At 44.8% G+C, this 22,155-nt stretch overlaps 1 protein-coding gene across 1 annotated transcript in view; it reads left to right on the forward strand.

The window, feature by feature from the left end:
- The window catches only part of LOC139595856 (uncharacterized), a 133,321-nt gene extending 115,893 nt beyond the window's left edge, over positions 1 to 17,428 (forward strand). Inside the window, exon 4 of the transcript XR_011681150.1 lies at positions 17,417 to 17,428. The gene's annotated coding sequence lies outside the window, so the exon portion shown is untranslated. The remainder of the gene's footprint in view (positions 1 to 17,416) is intronic.
- Positions 17,429 to 22,155: the final 4,727 nt, after the last annotated feature.

Genomic DNA, 22,155 nt, shown 5'->3' on the forward strand with positions numbered 1-22,155 from the left:
CCTTTATCAACACTTGTTGTTTATCTCATTTTTCCATTTCTTCCTTGTATTTAATTATTGTTTCTTTCAATCCTTGTTCTGATAGCTCTGTATGCTACAGCAGTTAGAATGATCAGTTTATAATTTTCCTGATGGCTTCTTCCCTCCATCTTAAGCACATTTTCTATTCTCTTGCAATACAGAACTACATTTAACTTGATGAATTAGTAAAATGTCTTTTAACAAACTTGCAGTTTCATCTGCCAGGTCTCCCAGACTTTGAGGGTGAAGATGTTCTGGTTTCCTGCCCACATCAGTTAAACAGCTTGTGTTTTATTTCCCATTGACCACCCTGCAATTTTTCCACATTCAGTATCATTAAAAGGTACCTATTACAAGTTTGGGTCATCCTTGGACTCCTTAAAGAAAAAAAAATTGGGGTACCCCACATTTTCTGTATCAGATCATTGTTACTGTGTCTGCAAATCTGACTCGTCTCCCCTTCTCCTCCCTGGTATTTCCTCCTCTCTGCTTTTAAAAGAAAAAGTAGGAAAAACCTCTCTGTATCTCCAACAAACTTCCTTTTCTGTCTGTTTGTTCATATGTGCCCTGGTCACCTGACAACATTTGTGTCGAGAGAGAGTGGAGTAACTCCAGAGCAAGCAGGAAAAACTGATTCTGATTATCCATTCCAACAGGAAAGAAATGTTCTGGCTGCTGACAGTGCCTCCCTGGAACACTTCTGTCCACAGGGAGTTCATTTTTAGCTCTATAAGTTGAAACCAGTGTTATATTAGATTAGTATTTCATTTCAGCTGTATGTGTAGTAACGTGCAGAAAGGGTCCTGAAGTGAGACATGCAGACCATACAGATAAAATCTGCACAAGGTCAATTTCCATGTTTAATTCCAGCTCCAGGATCTTTGAGAACACCCTGTCCCTTTCCCTACTTAGAGGCTTTACTACTGAGTGGCCTTCACTCATTTCAGATGGGTTTGTTGCCAGATGTCTCCACAGGCAAGATTGCTTTCTGACCTCATTCTCATAATAAATATGAACACTGCTTTCACAATACCTTTCAGCATGGGAATTCAAAGTGTTTTAAATATGTTAAGCATTTTAACAGCAATGAAGAACAAATTTTGTAAATTGTGGTTTAACCTTGTATGAGCAGATGAAAATTAACACTGGGAAGAGTACAAATATAAGCTTTGTTCTTCTGATGGATGAAAACCTACATCAGATCTTTGGACAAACCTCACCTTTAACAGCCTTTTCCAAGCTCATGGTGGTGCTACAGAGATCCCTTCAGACAGAAAAGATGTTTCCTGGAGAGCAGTTTATTTGAAGGGGCTTTCTGCAGCTGCTGAATAGCTCTTCTCCTCCAAAACAAGGGAATATATTCCCTTTGGATTCTGCTATAGGAGTTTCATTGCTTTCCTGCTGCATTGTGCTTACTGTACAATGAACCCATTTAACTGATGTTTGCTCCCAAGCTACACCCCAGACCTTCAGGGAAGACAGAGACTTGGAGATCATCTGGCATAAGAGCGCTCTTGCTCTCTGCCAGGCTTTTCCCAGGTAACAATTCTGTCAGCACTGCTGCCCACACAGGGATCTGGCTCTGAGTTCCCTGCCCTCAACATCCTTCAGTAGGGAAGGCCTGGCTTCTTCAAATCTTCCTCATCCCAAAGAAGATCTGGTGTGCTCCTAGAACATCCTGCAGAGGAAATACCTCATTCCCAGCAAGGTGTGATGGCTCAAATTGACCAGACATTTTCTCTCTATTGGAGGACAACGTGTGAATGAGGAGCAGCCCAACACCCATTATATGAGAAGCTTTTCACCCTGATCCAATGCTTGGACAGACTGCAAGTTATTTTTTGGGCACCACAGCATTTGGTGTCAATGAACCGCCTCTTCTGCAGAAGGGAAGAAATTTGGAGCTCTAACCCATGCTGTAAGCTGCAGGACTCCCACATCTGGTTGGGCTCTTGGATGTGCAGGTGGGACCATGGAGCTCTGGGAGCCCCAGCTGAGCACAGCAGAGGTACTTGGGAGCTGCAGACCCTCAGGATCTGCCTGGCTTTCTGCTGCTCATAGTAGTGACAAGGCACAGGTCCAGGGGAATTTTGCCTCCATTTCAGAGGGAATTTATTCATTTAGATGAAACAGAGGTTGTTTGTTTTCAGTTAATCATTGCTTCCCAACAAAGAAAACGTCTTGGCAGAGAATTCCCAGCAAATTCACTTTCTAGATTTCAGCAGAGAAGCTCAAAACCAGCTCGGATGCCCTCTCCCACCTCTGCTCACAAAGCTCTTGGCAACCTTTGCCCCTTGAAGGTCCCCTTGGGGCACACAGACCTTGCTGCAGTCCAGCAGCACTGGAGAACAAAGAACCTGTGGAGAGGAGACACACTTTGAAAGTGGGTTGTGGTTTAGCTCCTCTAGCTCATTCCCTCATCTTTTTTTTCCTGCAGCATTTATCCCTGCCTTAAAAGATAATTTTCTCTTCTATCTCCCTCCAGAAGCAGAGTGGCATGGCTGGTGTACTCTTTTCTGAGATAGTGAATTGGCTGGGGACCTCAAAAGTCAGAGAGTGTTGGCAGCTGCCACAATTTTTTCACAAGTTTCTAAAATCTGATTTTCATTCAGCTCCAGCAACCAGACCAATGTGATAAATACAAATTTTCACGTTCTTTTACTTTCGATCCTGCATGATAGCAGAAAAAGATGTGATGATTGAATGGCAAAAATGAGAGGAAATAAAAGAGAACTCCAGCTCCTGAGGCTGCTAGTCTAAAGAAGTAGGGCTTCCAAATATCTTAAATGCAAAAATTTCATACTTTTTTTTGCAAATAAAAAGATGCTGAGTGGTAGGGACACTTAGTTCTCTCTGAGGGGAAGCTATAGCAGGTTCAAACTGTATTAGACACTGGAACACAGGTGAAAATCCACGAGACTCCATTAGATCTTGAGCTTTTGGAAACACTTCTTTTCCATGTAGTATTTTGAACTCAGTTTTCCCATTACAAAGAAGGCAGATTTTCAATGTTTTAAACAGTTAGCAATAGAGATGATGAGAGCTTGCTTTTTTGTTCCACAGTAGCAGATTGCAGTATTCTTTAATGAGAAAATATTTTTGTTGAGCTAAACAAAGACGCTTTAAAAAGTGAGATTTTACTGCAGTTAGAAAATATAAACTGAATATAAGTCACTTCATCTCTTGAGGGTCATGGTTTTCTCTGTCTACAGGTCATTCTCTTTTTTTTTGTGAAATATAAGGTAGGCAGAGCAAAAGTCATGAACGTATCCTTTAAAAAAATTCTAAAAATAAAAAATAAAAAACTCACTGTGGCCTGACTCCATAAAGAAGAAAAGGTTAAAAAGTGTTCAAACTTTTTTCCTTTAACACCACCCTATGGAAAATCACACCAGCTCTGTAGCACTTGTCAGAGCAGATGCCTTGCTTTAAGCCAGGCAAAGATTTGGTGCTGTGTATTTTGCCCTTTGTGTGTGGGAGAACACCATGGGGGAAAAAAAGTGTTAGTGCTTTCCATCTCTTGCATTAATACTCTCAGCCTTTTATCATTCCAATAAAAATGATAACAAACACAGCCATCTGCTTAAAAAGTCCAGGCTGGTCATAAATCCACTGGATCCCTTAGATTTAAAAAAGGGGGAAATGATTTGAGGCAATTGAAAATTATGCAATGCCAGCCCCCTCCCTGGGAGTGCTGAAACCTTTAATCACCTAAGGAGGGGGAGATGCAACGAGGCCTGGGAGCCCCGTGTCAATATTATTCCTCTTACATAACATCCTGCTTTATTTGCTGATTGAATGGGTTTGTTTTTTTTTTTTTTTTTGGTTTTAACTGAAGTTGTCTCTCAGATGCCAAAAAAGCTTACTGGTGAATTGCAACCTCTTCAGAAGAAAAGCAAACCTCACCCACAAGCAAAACCAAAACAGCATGACAGATTGAGATTTGCTATCTAAAACCAAACAGTCATTAACAACAAATAATCCTGCAAAGAAGGTACAGCAACCACTGGGCACCTTCCTGACACAGAAAATTAGCACCAGCCTAGCAGGACAGAGAGACAGAGCTCCCCCTCTCCCACAAACCTGAATTACCCACTACATATCTTCTTTACCCTCCTGCAGGGAAAATGTTTTATTGATAAGGCTCTCCTGGGTTTGTGCTTACCCCCAGGGCTGAGTGAGATCTGAAGCTGTTGGTTTGACATCATGTCTAGACAGTCCCTTTCCCTGGCAAACACTCAACCTACCTGAGAACAGAGCAGTGAGTCCAAAAATGTGCAAAACTGGGCAGGAGGAGCCTTTAGGGGCACGTTGGACACACTGAGGAGGCTGCACAGAGACACTGGGAGGTGTGTGTAGCACAGGGAGTCCTCCTCCATGGGTGCACTGACACCCTCTCTGCCTGGGTACACAGCTGTGCCCAGGCTGGCATCATTGAAGCAGTGTGCATGATTCCTGCAAGCAGCCACAGCAGCAGAGCTGCCCCTGGTGCCCACACACACCAGGAGTGCCCATGGGCACCACCCGTGTCCCCACAGGGTGACTTGGCAGGGCTGCCTCACACTGCGCTGTGCCATGGCCCACCTGGCACCTCCAGCTCTCTGCCCTGGGCCTGCTGCATGGGTGTCTGAGCTGCTAGGGAAATCCTTCTGGAGGCTACAGCCTGGTGCTTTAAGGAAAACAAGCTCAGAACCAGTTTTCCTTAAAATACAGCAGTTCTGGATCACCTTCCCAAAGCTGGGAAGAGAAGGAACTATATCTAACTCTCAGTGAGGGCTCCATTCTCTCTTCCAGCCCCCTGGGCCCTGTGATACACACATTTAGGGGCTCTCTCACAGTGAGTGAGAGAGCAAACACCACATTTGTACATGAAAACAGACCTGTGCCTTGCCCCGACTTCTTCCAGGGTTAGTGCATGCACAGGGGTGAGTGCTTCATCCATCAGCCTGGCACACAGGTCTCTCTTCAATCTCTGTTCCCTGGTACAATGGGAGAGGGTGGAGACCTCGAGTTTCCTCCAGGACAGCCAGGCACTATGATTGCCCTTGCCATCTTTTAGGCTCACATGATAAAGCTGCTGCCTGCAGACCAAGCCCACGCCAACTGAATTGTTGTCTGGGCAGCCAACACCCACAGGGCCCAATCCCTTTTGTGCTCTCCCTCTTTGAACTGGGTAGAAAATCATCTCTCTGAAAACCCCTGGTATTTTAGGCCAGAGCTGAGCTGCCTGAATGGCTCATGGCTGGTTGCCTGCCTGGCCCTTGGGAGCAGGGCATGCAGAAGGCAGGGAGGAAAAGGCACGGTCATGCCTTGGTGTTTTGAAGCTGTCCTCAGCTGCCTGGGTGCCACAGAGAGCCTGTAGGCAACTTATTCCACAAAAAACAGACCTGCAGAATCTCTACAGGAGGGAAGAATTCAAAGGTTGCTAAGAGCCACCTTTGCTTAAAAATGGGCATGGAAGACCTGCAAAGAGCTTCCCTCTGGTCCTGGTTAGCAGCTGGCTGGCTCAGCTGAGCATCCATCACACAGAAAAACTTGATAATTGTCCTGCTCTGTGCTCCCCAAACCTGCCAAGTATGGCCAATGCCCACTGTGAGCAAATCCCACCCTCATGATCTGCTTCCCATCCCCGTCCATGCGAGGCACTGGCTCCGGAGCGCGTCATGGAGCAGCCACCATCCCCTCGCTCCTGGCGTTTGCTTGGGAGTGTTTGTTGGGAAGCACACGGTGCCAGGTTGGGAAGGACATGGTGGCAGGGTTGGGGTGTTTGTTGGGAAGCACATGGTGGCAGGGTAGGCAGTGTTTTTTGGGAAGCACATGGTGGCAGGGTTGGGGTGTTTGTTGGGAAGCACATGGTGGCAGGGTTGGGGGTGTTTGTTTGGAAGCACATGGTGGCAGGGATGGAGGTGTTTGTTGGGAAGCACATGGTGGCAGGTTTGAGGTGTTTGTTGGGAAGCACATGGTGGCAGGGTCACTGGATGTTGTTGAGGTTTTTTTCCGCTTGTGCCTGGGGGCCAGAGAGCTTTGTGCGCTTCTCAGTCTGTTAAACTCAATTAAAAAAAAAAAAAAAACAACCCAACATTGGGATAACTTAAAGCAGATGTGAGCACAAGCCTGAGACCCTTGTGAGCACAAACACAGCCATTTCATTGCAATTCCAAACGGCTTTTCTGGCAAGCCTCCCCCCCATGTCCTACATTCTTTCATTCCAAGGAAGACAAACAATTCAGACTGGAGCAGCAAGGCACGTTTTTCAAATAAACAGGTTCTCTCAAACAGTTTTTGCCTTTGTGTCACCCCAATACCACATTCCTCGCTTAAAGGATCTTCTGGGATGATCTAAATGACAATTTGTGTCACACCTTCCATTTAAATGGTTCAAAGCACCCCACCCAACCCATGTGAGCCTCTCACATGGAAGTGTTTTCACCTTCATATGCCAACACAGTATCTTCATGACCTGAAGTTACAGACAGAATCTGTGGCATTTTTGGATGCTGGGAGAGGAACGTCCCTGGAATGTGAAGGGCACTACTTGCTGATGACTGGGGATCCTTTGAAAAGCAGGTTGCATGGTCATTTCTGCTCATCAACACCAAGTCTGTGGTTTTAAACAAATAAACCTTATTTTACCTTACAGGTCTTTAAATGGCCCAACCAGAGGGAGATTTTTGGATAGAAGTAGTCTATAGCACATTACCTGATTCCCTTGTTACCTTAATTCCACCTCTCATTTCTCCCTGTGTCCCTCAGACCAGCAACTGCCTTGTCAGAGTCACTCATCCCCTCCTTCTAGTTTCTAAGTTTCATGCTTACTTCACCAGCTACTTTTGAGCCTGGCCATGACTTGTGTGACTAATTCCTGGACTCTGCTCCAGCCCTGCTCATGAGTTCTCTTCAGCTCCACATTGCTCCGCCTGTCTCTTGATAAGTAAAAGCAAGGCCAAGTCTGGGAGAATTTTAGTATTTCAAAGTTTTGGTTCATTATATGCTTTGCATATTCTCCTCTGTGAGAAAGAGCAGAGGTTGTCTCTGGAGAACCTCAGGAGATGCAGTTCCAAAATCTGCACCTGGGATCCTGTTTCTCCTGGACCTTCCCCATACAAGGGAACCGAACTGAGGCAGGCTCAGCTCTAGCCTTCTACCCACAGAAAGAAGACAGCCAGTACTGGCAATTTCCATTTCAAATCAAGACGGTTTGGAGATATCCTGGGCGGCTGTGTGTGGTCAATTTGGAGAATTTCTTAAACCCTTGAGTCAAATGGCATGTATACTAATTAAAACTGATTGTAAATATTACATAATAGATGTAATAAATATAATAGCAGGTAGAACATAATGAATAAAAGATAATAAAATGGATTATTTCTCACTGAATAAATAGAGAGGGGTTTAAAAAAAAGGAATGCCTTCTGCAATAAGAGGACAGAGCAATGGCTTGAGGACCAGCAGGAGGTCAGTCTCTGGGTGAACAGTTTCAATCTATACCATTTTCTCCCCACTACAACAGCTTCATCCCAAGTTTCAAAGCTGGATTCCTTAATAAGACACAGATACAGATATGATGATCAGTGCAATGGCACCAAGGTGACTCCAGTGGTAGGGGAGAAGCAAGAGAAATGAGATGGACTTCACAGCTCAGCCCTAACAGGAGGTACACTGTTGCATCAGCTAAGAACAGAAATATCTACTCCAGCCTCCTAATAGGATTTTCATATTCCTCATGAGCTTAACATGGGAAAATATGTACAAAAATAAATCGATCATTACAAATCAGGATGATGAAAAATCTTTAAATCTTCCAAATCCTTCTAAATCCCTTTACAGGCTTCTGGATTTCTCACAGTAAGTTCCTTCAGTTAATTCTGCCACTGAGTTAAGGTACCCAGAGGAGAAATAAAAAAGCTGTTCTTGAAAAAAATTTTTCTTTGACTGCTGGACTTTGCAGGACCTGACAATCCAAGGGACAAGCACTCCATATCAAGGACAGCTGCATAAACTTCCTGAGCACAAGAAATTAATCACAATAAAAGGCTTTTAAATTTTTTTTAATACAGTTAGGTACCAAAGATAAAAGGGTTATTTCCCAGAATCGTTCCTGTTTGGCTCAGATCCTGATTGCTTAGATGAAGAACTTTTATTATTGAGCTTTTCATAACCTCTAACCTCAAAATCTGGGGAATGCCTTACATGGAAAATACAGAACACAGTAAAATTGCAAGCGTTTCTGGCTTTTGTGTTCCCTCACACCAATATTCCTTCCTGCTCTTCAGCAGCTCAGCCCAGGGCCATGCAGGCAGCAGAGTCTGAAGGCTGCTCCAAAGCCAACTCTTGGCTAATAGAAATAATTCTGAAAGTTGGGTGGGACTGAACCAAGCAAAGTAAATCACTCTTTGAACCTACCCAGATTTGCCTCTACTTGTATAAGATTGTGAATTGAGTGCTTAAGGATTTCAGGCTTCTCCTGTATTGATTGATGTTTCAGATATTCCTGCTTCCAGTGCTCAAAAGCTGCTTGCTGCCAGTATTGATTAAGTGTTCTCTCTGTGGTTCTGCAGCACAAGCCCATCCTGCTGCATGGATGGGTGGGAGCTCAGTGCCTCTTGTCTGGAGCCAGCTCCACAAAGTGCCCTGGGAAGGGCAGCCCGGCCCTGGGCAGGGCAGTGTCCACTCACCCACCAGGTTCCCACTGCAGCTGGTGCAGGAGGCAGGAGAAGAAGGAGGAGGAATTCTCTCCTGCTGCCAAAATACAGCATCAGCACGAACACTGCAGTCACTTCATACCTTTGTTCACCCTGGAGTTTCAAGCAGCAGGGAAATGAAACCAAACAGAGCATGAGGCAGGAGGGGGCCCTGCCCTGGGCTGGCTGGGGCAGCACAGCTGGGATGGCATCAGCTGACGTGGGAGGGCTCTGGCAGCAGCTGCTCCTGGGGCAGGAAGGTCAGGGAGTTCCTTCATCCCCATCTGCCAGAGCTGTGTCCAGTCCCAAGCTGTCACTGCTTTAGTATTATTTCATCACATACCAGCACTGCCTCTGACTCCAAGCTCATCCCATAGGCAGAAAATAAATTTTAGGGACGCACATGTTCTGTCATGGCCTTTAGCATCAAAAACAAATATAAAGCTATTAAGTGCAAGAGGAGAAGCTGGTATTTGGGGATGAAGGAAGACTTGCAACTCAATTCTACAGGGCATTCACTCAGAGGAACAGCCCCTTTGAAATTATCATGCAAATCTGGAGGCTTTTCAGCAATTTCAGCTAAATCCTTCAGGCTTGTGTGCACAGAGAGGTTAATTTGGTTTCAAGCAGTATGGATTAAAAGCAGAACAGTTATTCCTGATTAATTCCCTCTGTGATCACTTCTATTTTGGAACAAAAATGCCTGACTCTGAACCAACCCAACTCATCCCCAGCCTGGTGTAGGTACATTAAGAGTCAGGCAGTCTTTCCCAGCTGACAGTGTTTGTAAAGACAATTGGTTGGGAACAGTCAGGAGTTGCTTCACAGACAGTCAAACCTTTACTAGGTCAGGAAAAACACCTTGAAATATGGAATATTTCCTAGATGAGACTCAGATATCAACTACATCACTAACAAGTTCAGGATAATTCTTCCATGAGCCAGTTTCTGATCTAACCCACAATAAGAACTTGACCACTGACTTTAGAGGAAGTTTTTCCAAGAATTGGAGGAAAATAATGTTATCAGACCTCCAGCAATGCTTCCAGGGGAGTCTGTCAAGGGTGACAGAACTGACCCTTTATTTCCATGCAACTAGTTGAAAATTTGTCAGTTGGAAAGAAAGTTTTATAGGAGGGAAAGCATTGAAGGTCTTGAGTTGCTTGTAATTTACTTTTTTAGCTAGAATTTTGTTTAATCTGTTACAACAAGCAGCGAAATGAAAACAGTGAGAAATCCAAACATTTCACCAGTCAGGAAACTAAAAGTGCAGAGGGACCTTGACCACGGAAGAGTGGCTGAAAGGAACATTAGAGCACAGCAGAGAACAACTAAAACCGGAGGTAAGGAATCAACAAACGACCTGTGGGTTCAGGGGATGCTCTGGGGCCTTCCCCTGGCAATATCTAGATCCTGACCCCTGATCTGCAGTGAAAGCATTGCCCCCACTCCTGCCTTCTGCTCAGGAGCGATGCCTGCACTGGCTACGTGCAAATCTGTGTTTCTACAAATCGTCAATTCTGCCCTGCAGAATTCAGACACCTCCAGAAGGGAGCATGGCAGATCTGCAGGTGCTTATGGCAACACTGCAGGGCAGGCTAAGAGACAAAGTCAAGCACAATTATCTGAGATGGAATATCTGGTCCTGTTGCAACTCATTCAGACAAACTCCAGCAACACATCTCCCTTCTCCTACCCTGCAGGCAGAACTTTCACCTACCAAATTCACATCCCACTCTTACCACAAACTCTTTCCCAAAACCATGTCTTGCCCAAGCTGATCTCAGAGAGACTAATCCTGAGAATTACCTTTATAAATCTCAGTGTAGTAGGTGAAGAAATGAGAAATTAATTACTTGATTAAATTAAGTCAGCAATAATAAGGGAATCTTAAAAAGCTGGAAGTGTTAGTCCAAAGCACCTTTCAAGTTTCTGCTGTCTCTCTCAGCCTTGCCTGCTGCTGTGTCCTGCAAGACTCAGGGATTGTTAATAATCTACATCAATTTCCAGTCTCTCAGGTCAGGAAAATCAGAATAAGAGGTGGATCAAGTAATATGAAAAATAAAATTAGGATATTTGGGCAGTAGACCCCATATAAACATTATTCCCATCAGTCACTGTTATTTACTGCTTGTGGAGCACAGCAGAGAGCACAGAACAGGGCAAGAGGGGGCTGGTCACCAGGCTGCAAGTGGACAGAGTTGCCAAGCTATAAATATGCTGATGTATTTTTACACTTGTTGTTGCAAAGTCAGGATGGTCGTTGTGATGCTGGAACGTTGCTGGGGCTGTTTTCTAATTATAATTAGATTCTGTTACTTTTCCAGTGTCATTATCAGAGACACAGTCATGTGTGCTTGCTTTTAAATGCTGCTGGCCCTGCTAATTATTCTGGGCACAAGGAAACTCTGCAGGCAGAGGGGAAATAATTCCAGTCCCAGGAGCGCCTCCTTCAGATGGTGGGTACCACTCTGACACCATCACATCCACAGCAGGGACACACTGCAGGGTGCTGTGCTGAGCTTTGGATGCCGATTTCAGTGAGCACCTCTCCAACAGCACAGCTCAGGGGGTGCTGGCAGCCTCTCTGCAGGAGCCCTCATGTCTGTAGGCTCTTTTGCACCTGTGGATTCAAAGGCAGGGTTTGAGAGCTAATGTACTGAAACATTTCCAGAATCCAAAATTAAGGGACACCTGTCACTCTAAAATGACTTGCTGAAGCAGCCACGCTTCAACATCTGTGCCTGACCCGAGCATCTGATGCTAAAAGGATTTTTCATTTTTTCTGGGAGCACCATTGTTCTGCATCTCACAAGTACCACCACAGGGACCTTCCCAAACAAACTGTGAGGAGCTGTTCCCAGGAAAAACAGAACCCTGGGCTTTGTGGGTGCAGCTGATGTGCAGAAAGACTCCAGCTGAAGGCATTAGAGGACTTACTGGAGCAGCTCCTCATCTATAAATCCACTGGAAAGTGGAATTAAATGATGGGACTTAACAGCTAGGGAGAACCACACTGTCTCTGCTTAATCTTCCTATTAGGATAAGACAACCAGGACAAGGGCAGGAAACAGCCTACCACACTGATACAATAGTTCAGGAGTATTTTTTCTGGAATTCTATACTACCAATGATATTTCTGATGCTAAGCAAATAGTAGGAAGAAATTTGGGATTTTTCTGTGTAAATGTTTGAATGTTCCCAGAAGCTTTGGCCATTCAGCCCCAGGCACTGCTCTGCCTGATCAGGTTTGGCTGATGCTCATTGTGCACTTCAGCTCCTTGATCCCAAGCCTGGAGATTCCAGATTCTGCATCTTACACCATTCCCAGAGTGTGTCCCATGCTGTGGATTGGCCTTTGACACATAAATCCTGGTCCATCAGACCCTGCAAACTTCCCTGTATCCCTTGGGACGTATCTCTAGGCCTTATGCATTCCCTGAGGTTTGTGTCTGAATGAGCTGCTGGAGCTTCAGAGGGGAAAGCTTTCAAGATCATCAATGGTGCTGCGTTTATCAGCTGCAGATTCTTCTTGACACATTCTTTCTGTGTCAGAGGAAACACTGATTGAGCTGACTCTTGCATTCAAAATTCCACAGCAACTATTTATAGTTTTCCCTAATTAAACTGGCTTTATGTCCAGAAAACAAGATGTTAGTGGCCAATGTATGTCTTCCTTTGCTCAGCATCAAGCCCTGAGTTCTATTTTACTTTTTATTAATACCTCTTCCCCTTCCTGATAATGATTATTATACCTTTCAAACGTTTCTAGATTGTTTTAAGTCACCCTTTAATCACCTTGTGCAGCCAGGGCACATATACTTAGCTCCATTAATCTTACTTTATTTAGCTGCCATACTGCAGGGCAAGATGCTCCCATCAATAACCCTTCCCCTTCCTGGCTCTGTAGGAATATTAATTACTCTCAGTCCCAGGGGAATTGGTCACCTCTGCAGCCCAGGGTACTCCAGAGGTGTGTGCAAGCCAGGATGATGGAGGAGAGCATTTCACCCCACTTTACAGCTTGAAAATGTAGGGAGACCATACAAAAGAATTCTTTTTGCTTTTAGAAGTACTATATACGTCCTTTAAAGCAGGAAAGTTAATTAGCCTGGCTGCTCTGAAAGTTTTCTCCTGGGAAAAAAAACTTCCACTCCTTCAGTGATCAGAACTTTTTAATCCTGGTGCCAAACACATTTCTCTGAATTAATATTGGTGGAATGAAAAGGCTTTCTTCTCTGCTGCAGCCTTCTCTCCCAGGATAAATCTTTTTGGAATTTGCTTTACATATTGTGCTTTTGAATGTTCTTTTAAATGTTAAAAAATGAGTGTGAGAGAATGTCGCCTTCTCATTAACAAAATTTACTACATATTTTCCTCCATTGTTACCAGTACAGTTCCAGCAGTGTTAACAATGGGAACCCTAGAGCAAATGGTCTGGCACCAGCACTTGTCATCCAACTATGGCTGGTCAAAAATGTGTTTGAAAAGTGGCCTTGTGTTTTTTTTTAAGTGTGCTTGTTTTCAGTAAGCACTTCCAAATGATTTTTTAAAATAAATAAATAAAAATTTCCAATGTTTATTCGTATTTTAATCAGAAAGATACTGAGGGGTTTCTGGGTTTTTTGGGGAAACCTATGGTGGTGAATAAAGGAAAGTATTGTGTTCCATTACCTGACTTTTTCTTGGCCGGGGAGAGGAAGTTAGTGAAAATAAAACAACAGGAGGGTATAGGTCTCTTCACAATGAACTGAAGCAGTTTTTTTAAATTCACAATCACTAACAAAATGGAAAAAAATCATGAACCTTCTGACGTCTTTAAAAATTCATTCTAGTGTATATTCCTTCTCTTTTTATCACAGAGGAGTGTCAGTATAATATGGCCCATTGTGACAGCAGTGACTGGCAAAGTTTTCAAGCTTGCAAGAAGCTTTCAACACTAAGGTAAGGAGACCTCAGCTGAATTCAGCAAAGGCAGGAAATGTTTGAACTGTTTCTAGCACTGGTGGAAGAAGTGTAGCAGCAAAGCTCTCTGGTGAAAGCTCTGCAGGCAGCCAGAATGGTCCCCTCTGATATTAAAATAGAGTAATCTACAAAATTAGATTCCATTCATTGGAAACCACTGATACTTTTTTTCCTTTTGCAAATAATTAATTTCCTTTGTTACCAGAAATCTCTGCTGTAACTAAAACACAGCAAAAGCACATGCTCTGAAATCCCTCAGCTGTGCTTTCTTATAGCCATGGAAACAGAGTTTTGCATGTCTAGGGCAAGGCAAGGTGGATTTGTCAGGGTTTTTCCTTTCCCTTGCCACCTTTCACAAAGTCTATTTGCTTGTTGTGGGTATGCAAATCGAGATCCTGGACTCAGACATTTTTTATTTCAACTCAGACCAGGGTCACACCTGGCCATGACTGACACCTGCCTGGCCTTCCTCAGTGAATTGATTTTTATACTCTTCTCATAATGAATTTAAGTCATCAGCTGTTAATACTTCTGCAAACCTACTGCTTCCTTCCTGGTGTTAGGCGAGGATTCAGAGGAGCCAGTTAATGCTCGCAGCTCGATCCAATTTAAGAACAGGATTTTGAGCTCAATTAGGTTTCTTACTGGCTGCTTCTGAACCTGAGCTGGGACTAAACTGTGTGAGAACCTTCCATTGGGTCAGACAGAAATAACCCAAGATATGTCACCACACCTGAACAAAAGCTCTGCTCCACAGCTGATTCAGTGCTCTGCATTCCCAGTGGTCCTGTGGAGCTGCCTGCAGTTGTATAAGAACCTACTCATTTACAATACAGCCCCTTTTTCTTTTTTTATTTTCTTTTTTTTTTTTTTAAGGCACTCATAAAGTGATGTTATTAATAGTTTGTGATCTACTGTGCTTTTCATCTGAGGATCTCTCACAAAGCATTTTAGGAGACTGAATCAATTTTCAAAACACTCCTATGTAACACTATCCCAATTTTACTGGAAGCAGTACTAAGGCAGTGGGAGGCAATTTTCCCAAGGGTTCATTGGTAGTGTCAGAAATAGAGCCCTGGACTTGGACTCCAAATATAGCTGACATTCTCATCCCATGGCTGAAAACTGGATGCAGGAGTCCCCACTTTACCACTGAACATCCCTTCTGCTTCCCAAACGGCTGCCTGTTGCCATGGCAACTGCAGTTCAGCTCTCTGGACCAGATTTGCCTCTGTTACATCCATGCAAATCATGAGCAAATTCATTGAAAGTGATGGAGCTACCCCAGATTTCCGTGGTCAAGGGAGGATACAGAGCAGATTTAGTCCCTCTGAATTTGATATAAGAGGGGGAAAAATTCTTTGATCATTGCAGGGGGGAAAAGGATGAAGAATATTTTGCAACAAAGGTATATAAAGAAAATCTGAGAACTTAACTTTGGGGTGACCTGATATTCTCAGATCTACTTCTGACCATTACCAAAGGAAGGCTTTATTGCTCCCAAAGGAGTGTTCTACTTCCCCCTTGAACTGTGGCAAAGGCCATATTCATGCTTTCACTGTGAGAATAAGGGATGGTGGAGAATGGAGTCCAAGAATCTGCAGAAGGGTTGTGGACAAGATCAGCTGGTGCTGCTGTTTGCAGGGCAGGATGAGGGAGCTGACAAGAAATCCTCAGGTTGCCTCCCTGTGGGCTCTTCCTGGAGGGAAAGGGTATGCCTGATGGAATGGGAACCCAAACAAGCAATTCCTTCAGTGTCTGCCACAGCACTGCAAGGACCTGACCTGCTGCTTACCAGGGAAATGGAAGAAATGTGGGAGGCAAGACATGAAACAGGGAAAGCTCTTCTAGGAATAGTGACCATCACCTCAGAGCTGCCTCATTTCCTGCAGAACCTCAGCTCTCTAGACCAGAGGGCAAAATGGAGGCTGGCACAGCCAGTGTCCCCTCCAGTCACACCCACCCTTTGTGCAGTGAGAACTCGAGGCTGGCACGGGGGAGGAAGAGTATGGCAAAGTACAGAAATGGGAAATGGGGCTTCTCAAAGGCTTAGAAGTTGGTTGGTCACCCTGCACTTGGGCTAATGCACAAATTCTAATTTGAGATTAACTTCTCCTATGATCCTGGAAAGCAAACCATCCTATCCAGTGTCCAAAGCTGAGCAGGCAGCTGCTGTTTCATACAGTTCACAGAGGCACTGGAAATAGCCTCCCATAAAGCTCAGTCTGTCACACTAGCAAGGGTTATGCTCTTACTCTTGCTGCACTTCAAACACTTTAATCTACAGTTATTTAACTTCATGAATTATTATTCAACCTTTCCAAGCTGACAGTCATGCACATTGCACTGTCCCTGACTGCTCAAGGTAAACCCTTTGGGTCAGGTAGATTCAGTACTCAAAGGAGGTGTTACCACCATGGCAAAACTGATGCAAATTTTTTAAGTGGAACTCCTGAAAATCAAAACAGGAGCTGGGAAGTCTGTGTGCAGCAAGGTCTGGCACCATCTGCTGTTCCTTATGGCAAAAATCCTGCTGAGTTTTAAGAGCTGTTTATGCATTTGTGCTGCAAAAAACTTGTCCTGTTCTGGGGACAAGGGGCACATGGCAATGACACTGGATGGGAGTGGGACTCAGCACCCAGTTTGGAGGACCACAGAGCTGTTCCAGAGGTCACTGCAAGATTGATCCTTGCACATATTGAAGAGCAAAGGCTGGCTTTGGAAAGCAGGGCTGATCAGACTAAACACAGTGACCCTGCTGAAGATCCCAGAGCTGCACCAGGGACGTGCTTGGTCAGCCAGGCCATGCTTTGGACACAGGTTTCATAACACTCAGGATCTCTTGTGAAACAAACATTACTTTTTTGCCCACCTCAAAATAAGAGGTCAATGCTCTGAAGCAGTATCTCATCACATGCTGAAATTTGTATTTGTCCTATAATTTTACCTAAAGCCTGACCTGATTTCAAGCTTTTTAAGGAATCCCATGAACATGAGGTTCAGGCTGAGGGACCAAGGTGAGCACTTTTCACATCTGCTACTGGAAAGAGCAACCAAGCAAAAAATTACTGGTGATAATACAGAAATTAAGTTTCTACATTGTGAACACTTTCAGTTTCTTGGGAAGACACGAATCCAAATTTTCTCTTTAAGCAATTTTCTAATTCTACCCAAAAGACTGGGGAAAAAGCTTGAAAATACAACATAAAATTGAGTTGTCATAAGAGCAATAAAAATTTTTGTTCTTATAAACAAATTTGTGATTTTTATGTCCACTTCATTACATTTTTGAAGGCACAACATATAAGATTTAATTACTTGATGTTAGTAATAGACAGTGCCATTACTGTGAGACAGCAATATCTATCCATGCATGATAAAGGCAAAAACTGACTTCTCCCTTTAAGTTCGACCACATTAATCTCCCATGCAATTCCCTTGAAGATTTATACTTCCATTGACTCAGGAAGTCTTGCCACTCTACAGGTTTGGCATAATTTGAAAGGACAAAATGTTTACAAGGAAAGGCAAAAAATCTCAAGATTTTAATTTGTTGATCATTGTTAAAAATTCAGAAATTAGGCAGTCATCTTAATATTGGAAACACACTTTGTAAGCAGATGTTTGAAAAAGGACTTTGCTCCTGTAAAAATGGGATTATTTCTAGGTCTGATGGAAACATAAAAAAATGAGTATATCCACTTCCAGGTGATCCAAACAAGCCCATTTTCTAAAAGATCTTGGAAGAGGAATATTTGGGGATTATTGTCACAAAAGTTTACAGAATGAGCTTCTGCTCCACACACTGATTTTCACAGACATAGCTCTGCTGTGCTCTATAGCAGTAGTTCGGACATGGTGAGTGTTCTGTGTCCAAGAATGGCAACAAAAATTCTTTGGATCTATGTTTTACCAGAACTTTTTGCATCCAAACTACAGAATTTCCTTATTTTGTCCTCCCAGGCATCTCAGGGCACAGCCCTACACCAGGACACGTCAGTGGGCATTATGCCCCATTCCTCATGGCTGCCTGTGGCAGCTGGGAAACACTGCAGCCACATCAATTCTTTGGACTGAAGTTGTAAAAGGAGCTTTTCAAGGTCAGAAAATATCAGAAGACTGAGTGATGATCCCTCTGTGAGAAGGCCTGATACCAGTGACTTTGCCAACACTGCTGGTTTTTGCTGACTTTGCCCTGATTTTTTCAGGCACTGCTCACTGCCTTGTTTCTGACTACCTAACTCTGACCCCAGGGGCACAGGTCAGTTATGGTAACATTCAGAACACAGAAGGATGGAAGCTGAACACTCTGTGTCAGCTAAATATACACATATATGCACACATATATATATACACAGCTGGGTTTGCATAAATGAGCTTAACCCATAAAAGTCAAGAGTGCACCCCTCACTGGGGTATGTAAGTCCATGATTGCCTCTCCTCAGTAATGAGACAGATCAACAAAACAAAAACATCCACAGACAAACCAGGGGCTAATGACATGATTGTGCCAAAACTGGAGAGCCATACAAAGGGAGCAGCAGCAGCAGTAAATTATCTCAGCTGCTACATGAAAATAGAAAAAAAAGTGTTTGGCTATCATGTTCTCTAGCATGGCTTTCACTTGCTTGAGTTGGTAATTTTCCCATTTTGCACAGGTTTTTGGCCTTGTGAACTCAAAGTCCTTTTTTTCCCCATGGTCAAAACCCATCCTGTCCTCATTCCCTGGCCCCCAAGGTGCAAACTGGAGCTTCTTGCAGCACAGCTCTGCCCTGCACCTCCACCATGGGATGGGGAACCCTGAAGAGACCTCTCAGCTGGCTGAGACTGGGCAGGGCAAGGGTAGAGCCAAGTCAGACTTTATCCCAACATGCCATTAATCTCCTCAAAGAGAGTCTATTGTAGTGAAAAATCAGATTTGGGTGAAGTCAGTCTAATATGGGTGCTTAAAGGGAGGAGGAGGATGCTTTGCTGAATTCCAGGTGAATTTCCAGTGAGACCAAAGTTTTCTCACATAAGAAACCAGGGTGTAAATGCTCCCTTTTCTCAGAGAGGGGCCAGGTGGGTAAGCACTCTTACACTCCCAGTAGAGACCAATTGCCAAAAGCTGTAAAATCAGCAAGAGATTCACAATCCCATTCCACAAGCATTTAGTCTTCATAATAAATTAAATCTAAGAATAAAAAAATACATACAAATGGTCAAAAAATGAGGAGGTAAACCCTCAATGATCAAAATTATGTCCAAACATGAACCTACAAAAGAAGGAGCAGCACTGCTGGTCCCAGCTGAGCTCCTCCCCACACTCTTCCCCTGGTGCAGAGCCTGACCTACTTGATACGTGTTCCTGCACTAAGGCCCCAGCACTAAGTACCTTACACCCCTCAAATCGCATTCCAGACTTATAATTGCAGAGCAGCTGTCAGCCTGAGCCTGCCACAGCACCTCCCCATCTGCTCAGCCCATCTAGCGTTACAGCAGGGGACAGCACGGAGCCTGAAACTGGATCGGATGCGGAGCCGGGACCTGCTGCACTGCCTGGGGCTGCAGGGGATCACTTGCACTTCTTCACTGTCTTGAAGAGCCTCAGGCTTCACCAGAGTAGTGGGCAGAGGCTGATCAGGAGAGGGGAGAAGGGACACTGCAGCAGGATCAAATTCTGCAATGTGACTCTGGCAGCTGAGTCAAAAAGAGAGACATCCTTGGCTTCAGTGTGAGGAGATGTTTGACTTCTGGCAGGGTTGAGAATCATTTGAGAGCCCCTTAGAGGAAAACCTGATACCCTGACTTTCCCCAAAGCCTCCCCCTCCACATCTCTCAGTATTAACTCTTTCTGTAGTAGCTGATTTTACATAATCTTAAATCACCTGTCCTGAAATGTAAACCTGGAGGTACACATTTCCAAGCTTGTGTGCCATTGCTCAGACAATGTGCTAATGGGAACCACCTGTCTCTGAATCAAACCACATAGGTCTTGTCCTATAGCCTTTTCCAACAGTCCCAGCAAAACTCCAGATGAAAACTGATCACTTTTCATTCTCAAGAAAAACTGTGGAAATATAGAGGAAGGACTCAGATATTTGACTCCATCTGCTTTGCACTAATTCAGTTTCAGGGAAACATGCTGTATTTTATACAGGAACTGGAAGTGCTCTGACATGCTGTGTTGCTAACACAGACCTTGAACAAGCAGTGTACACAATCCACATCTCCTGACTTTCAGGAGTTTTAGATTCTCCCTAACCCCAAATCCTAAGGTATTGCAAGTGGTCAGCTGCTGTTAAGATGTGAGGAACAAAGCATGGTGCCATTTCCCTCCCTCTGAAAGTGAAGAAATTCTTGCCCTCTCAGTCCCAGCCATGCTGAGTAAGGGTGCAGGCAGCTCTGTGCTGAGTTCCAGTGGTCCTTGTGCTGACAGATGTCTTTGCTCAGGGCTGCTGGGGTCACTTCCCCTGTCCTGCCCTCCCAGCTGGGAAGCCTCCTTTAACCCTGCTGCTTACGCCTCCAGGTGGTCTCAGATCCCCAGTTGCTCTCAGGGTAAGAAAAAGGTTCCTTGATGATCTGCCCAAGGAATTTCTGCAGGCTGGGACCTATCCAGGAGAGACCCAAACCCATAGCACAAGCAACCCCTCACTGACTGGAGCTCCCCACCTCACACTCAGCACAGCCAGGATGCTCCGTGCCCGGTTGTGGCAGCAGCACCTCCTTTGCTTGCCCTGGTCCATGTGGGATCACAGCTGCCCCAGTAGCTGTGCCCTGGCACTTGTGCCCTGTGTGTGCACACGTGTGTGTGTGTGTGTGTGCTGGTGGCTGTGAGTGCCAGGCTCCCACATGGCAGCAGATTGGAGGCAGAAGCCAGCGTCTCACAAACTCATTTCCTGGCAGAGCGTGCATGGGGGAAGGGACAAGCGCTCTTTGTCAGCCCACACAGTTTCACCCAGTCCCAGCCTGGATAAGCCAAAGCTCTTAAAGGCACAAAAGGAGTGTGCTGCCAGCAGCAGCTCTGCCCTAAGTGCCCTGGAGCAGCTGGCATGGGGGCAGCTGTGGGTTCAGCCGCTGGGCGGAAGGGATGGTGACGCACAGAGCTTTATCTGGAGATCTGCTTTATCATTTGCTGCTTTAACCTCTGAGCCTTTGGGTTCTCAGGGCCAGATCCTGGGCTCTGGGCATGCCCTCCCTGCAGTCCTATTGATGCTGGCATAGTCACTGTGATGGTTTCCACCAAGACCGTGCACCAGGTGCAAACAAGCCTCGTGTTGCCCACTATCCCTCAAATTCCTCCTATGGATCAGTTTGGAGCCACATGGCCAGAGATGTCAGCCAGGATTTGCCATCTGGGGCAAAGCAAACCCTTTCTACAATTTTCCTGCAGTGCTATGCCAAAGGTGCAGTTTGGTATGCTCATCACTCTGGTATGTTTCCTCCCTACTTACACATGGGCATATTCAAAGCTTTTGCAACTTATCCAGAAAAAAATAACCACCACAGTAAGAGGATATTGCCTCCCTGAAACCCCTAAGTTAAGAAAGGCCAACACTTCCTGACTTCTGACTCAAGAGATCTGTAATCTCAGACTGCTGGAAGACTGGAGGCCATACCAGCCAAGGGATCACTCTGTGCTTCATCTGATCTTCTGTCTTCACCAGTGGCTGCTCTGCACCCTAAAGACAGGATACAGAGCTACAAGATTTTTAGCCTGGCCCAGAAAGTCTCTTCTAATAATGAATAAAGGGGTATATTTTACTGCCTGAACAGCTGCTGGCTCCACACATGCCTCCCTAGTTCAAAGTGGCACTAAGGAGTGGAGCTGAAAGGGCAACATGTCCTTTACTCTGGATCCCCAGCCAAGTCCACAGGCACAGGTTCCACTCACAGACAAGCAGGAATGCTCATGTGGACACTCAGGATTTCAAAGCATTTGGGCAGTCACACAAGTAGCAACACGTGTGAAATCTGCAGCATGAGATGGGGTTTGCTGGCACGTGGGAACTGTTGTCCCCAAAACATACCTAGACTGATGTCCCCAAGCTTAGCTCAAGGGCTGGCACCAGGCTTCCAAACACAAGGGTTCTGAAAATATTCCCTGCTACCAGGTGCTGCAGAAGGAGAGAGGAAAGCACACTCTGCCATTACACACCACAAGCAGGATGGTCTCATTTGGTGCCATCCAGAGGACCACATCAGTCCACCACAAACAATTCAGCTCCTTTTCTGATAACTCCTCAGGGGCCAGCCTTTGTTCTGAACATCTTATATGTCCCCAGCAGTCTAACACAGATCCTGTGTGTATTGTCTGGTGTGCATTCACTCTACTCCATAAAGGCACATGTAGTCCTCTCACATGAAAAATATTGCTGGGGAGAAGGCAGTTTGAAATTCTCACGTATCAACAAGTCATGACACAGCCCAGTCCCCAACTGCCTGTACTTGGCTGGCTAACACACAAATAAGAAAAATCTTTCTGTCTTCTACAATGGGATTTTAGCTC

Source organism: Agelaius tricolor, unplaced genomic scaffold (genome assembly GCF_023055355.1).
Source record: "Agelaius tricolor isolate 1412-34295 unplaced genomic scaffold, bAgeTri1.0.p SCAF_14, whole genome shotgun sequence".
Classification (NCBI taxonomy): domain Eukaryota; kingdom Metazoa; phylum Chordata; class Aves; order Passeriformes; family Icteridae; genus Agelaius; species Agelaius tricolor.